The sequence below is a fragment of the Elaeis guineensis genome, chromosome 2 (genome assembly GCF_000442705.2).
Source record: "Elaeis guineensis isolate ETL-2024a chromosome 2, EG11, whole genome shotgun sequence".
Classification (NCBI taxonomy): Eukaryota; Viridiplantae; Streptophyta; class Magnoliopsida; order Arecales; family Arecaceae; genus Elaeis; species Elaeis guineensis.
Genome location: NC_025994.2, coordinates 71,088,737 through 71,092,483, shown reverse-complemented (window position 1 = coordinate 71,092,483; position 3,747 = coordinate 71,088,737). Strand labels below are relative to the sequence as shown.

The 3,747-nt window shown below is 42.5% G+C and overlaps 1 pseudogene; it reads right to left on the bottom strand.

The window, feature by feature from the left end:
• Nucleotides 1-475: 475 nt before the first annotated feature.
• On the bottom strand, nucleotides 476-3,155 carry LOC140855266 (uncharacterized; annotated as a pseudogene).
• Between the last annotated feature and the right edge of the window lie 592 nt (nucleotides 3,156-3,747).

Below are 3,747 nucleotides of genomic sequence, written 5' to 3'. Positions count from 1 at the left end.
AAGCAAAGAAGAGAGGGTATGATTTACCACTTCGGTCTGACTATCGGTTTGCGGGTGGCAAGTCGTGCTGAAAAGCAATCTAGTACCAAGCTTCTTCCACAAGGTCTTCCAAAAGTAACTCAAGAACTTGACATCTCGATCAGACACAATACTCTTTGGTACACCATGCAGATGTACTATCTCTTTGAAAAATAATTCTGCAACATGTGAAGCATCATCGGTTCTGTGGCATGGCACAAAATGAGATATTTTTGAGAATCGATCCACAACCACCAAAATCGAATCCTTCCCCCTTTGTATTCTTGGCAGTCCAAGCACAAAATCCATACTCAAATCTATCCATGGTTGATCTGGTACAGGTAGCGGTATATAAACCCTTGTGAAGTCTCTTTGCTCTTCGCCTTCTTACAGGTAACGCACCTCTCAATGACGTGATGCACATCACGAATCATAGCTGGCCAATAAAAGTGCTCTTTCACCATCTCCAATATTTTTTCTCTCCAAAATGACCCGTCAATCCGCCACCATGAGCTTCTCTCACCAAAAGCTCTCGAATGGAACTGTTAGGAATGCACAGCCGACCTGACTTAAACAAGTATCCGTCATGCCTGTAATAGCCATTTACAGCTCCTTTCTTGCACTCTTCATAAATATTTGCAAATTTTGGATCATCCTTGTATCGATCTATAATCAACTCAAATCCCATTAGTTTAGTATTAAGCAATGAAATCAAAGCATACCTCTGGAAAGTGCATCAGCCACGATATTGACATTTTCTTTTTTGTATTTGATCACATAAGGAAAAATTTTCAAGAATTCTATCCACTTGGCATGTCTACGATTCAACTTGCTTTATCCTTTCAAGTGCTTCAAAGACTCATGATCAGTATGGATGACGAACTCCTTTGGCAATAAATAATGTTGTCAAGTCTCCAAAGCCCGAATCAGAGCGTAGAACTTCTTGTCATAGATAAAGTAGCTCAAGCTTGCACCATTCAACTTCTCACTAAAATATGCTATGGGACGCCCTTCTTGCATCAGAACAGTTCCAATGCCCACACCGGAGGCATCACATTCTATCTCAAAAGTCTTGAAAAAGTCGGGTAAAGCTAGAATGGGTGTTGAACTCAACTTCTCCTTGATTAACTCGAAGCTCCTTTGGGCTGCTTCAGTCCATTTGAATTCTCCTCCTTTCTTGATGCATTCAGTGATAGAAGCAAGAATAGTGCTGAAGTTCCTCACAAACCTCTGATAAAAGGATGCTAGGCCATGAAAACTCCTTACTTCAGATACATTAGTAGGAACAGGCCACTCCTTATCGCTTTCACCTTTTCCTCATCAACTTTCACTCCATGTTGTGACACAACATAGCCAAGAAAGACTATGCGATCCTGACAAAAATGACACTTTTTGAGGTTGCCATATGGCTTCTCTTGTCGCAGAACCTCAAAAACACCCCTGAGGTGCTCCATATGCTCTTCCTGATTTCTGCTAAAAATTAGAATATCATCAAAATATATAACCACAAAATCACCAATAAACTTAGCAGCACATGATTCATCAATCTCTGAATGTGCTTGATGCGTTGGACAATCCAAATGGCATGACCGTCCACTCATACAATCCGAACTTGGTCTTGAATGCGGTCTTCCATTCATCACCTTCCTTCATGTGAATCTGATGGTATCCGCTCCTCAGGTCTATTTTTGAGAAGACCTTAGCTCCATGCAACTCATCAAGCATATCGTCCAGTCGCAGAATTGGATAGCGATATTTTATTGTGATCTTGTTTATCGCCCTACTATCCACGCACATCCGCATAGATCCATCCTTCTTTGGTACCAACAGAGCTAGTACTGAACATGGGCTCATAGACTCCCTCACATAACCCTTCTCCAAAAGATCCGCAACTTGCCGCTGCAACTCCTTGGCCTCCTCGGATTACATCTATAGGCTGGTCTATTTGGTAGGGCAATCCCTGGAATGAGATCAATCTGATGCTCGATCCCTCTGATTGGTGGCAATCCTTTTGGTAATTCTTCCGGGAAATATCTGTAAATTCCTCCAAGATCTCCTTCATTTGCGGTGGAAGGGAGATTCTTCACTTGAAACCTGCTTAGCTACAAGAACAAAAATAATTTCATAGTTAGTCAAAACTCGCTTCACTTCCCCCTTGTTGGCAAATAGGTTCTCTTTCTTGCCCTTTTCAATCACAAGCTGATCCTTTGGACCTGTTGCGGGCTAAGTGGTGCCAACACTATATTCTTTCCATTCTTGGCAAATGAATAGGTATTTTTGAAGCTGTCATGAATAGTCCTTCGATCGTACTGCCAAGTCTTCCTAAAAGAAGATGGCTGGCTTTCATAGGAACCACATCACAAACAACCTCATCTTTGTAGGACTTGTCAATAGAGAAAGGTACTACAACCTGCTTTGTAACCTTCACATCACCATCGTCAGTAAGCCATTGCAATCTATAGGGACGGGGATGCTTCATAGTCACCAAATTAAGTTTTTCTACCAAAATAGTAGAAGCCACATTGGTACAGCTACCTCCATCAATGATAACACCACATACCTTATCATGGATGGTGCACCTGGTATGGAAGATATTTTTGTGCTGCTCATCATCCACTTTGGCTTGTAGGTTCAGGTTGCGACGAATAACCAATAGCTCTCCTTCATCTGCAAACTCCACATAATCTTCTTTTACCTCTTCCAAAATAGCCTCATCTTCACTTTAATTTCTTGTGACTCCCGAATGAACATCACCCTCTTGTTTGGACATTCAGAGGCTATATGACCGTAACCAAGACACTTGAAACACTTGATATCTCAACTTCGTTTGGAAGGTTGTGAATTTTCCACCTCTTTTTCTTTGACCGCATCTGTGACTTGCTTGCTAGAATCACCTTTTTCTACTTTTTTGGCACCACCTTAGGGATGGATCATGGTGATAAGGAAGATGAGTTGGTAGTCTTACTTGGCTTACTTGCACCATGCTTGCGCTGTCTCTCCACCTTAACAGCAAGTTTGATCACATCGTCAAGGAACACATAAGATTGCAACTCCACCGTATCAGCAATCTCCTTATTCAAGCCTCCTAAGAACCTTGCAATGGTCTGTTCTTGAGGTTCTCGCAAATCGCATCTCATCATCAGCATCTCAAATTCTTTGACATAATCCTCAACACACATCCCCCTTGTCTCAAGCTTTGTAACTTGATGTACAGCTCCTGCTTATAATATTGAGAGACAAATCGCTTCTCCATGATCCACTTCATAAGCCTCCAGTTCCGGATCTCTTCTTCTCCATCCCTCCTACACTGAGCTTTTACATTCTCCCACCAAAGATTAGCATAATCAGTGAATTCAAGGGTAGCAAGTTTACATTTTTTTACCTCAGAATAGTCTTGACATTCCAAGACCTTCTCCACACGTTGCACCCATTCCAGATATTCTTCGGGTGAGCTGGTTACTTTAAAGGATGGGATCCTCATCTTAATATTGTCTCCCAAACTCCTTTGCTGACGCCTTTGCCATGGGTGTTCCTCCACACCATCATCATCCCCGAGTTCGTCATACTCCTCTTCATCATTGTGATCAACTCGTCGTGGTGCTGGATGGCCATGCCGCTGTGGTGGTGGGGGAAGTGTTGCCAACCGCTCAAACGCTTGTGTTAAGCGATTGAGTTGCTCCATCATCTCTTCTTGACGCCGCTGGAGCCCCATAATCTGAGCTTGTTCCA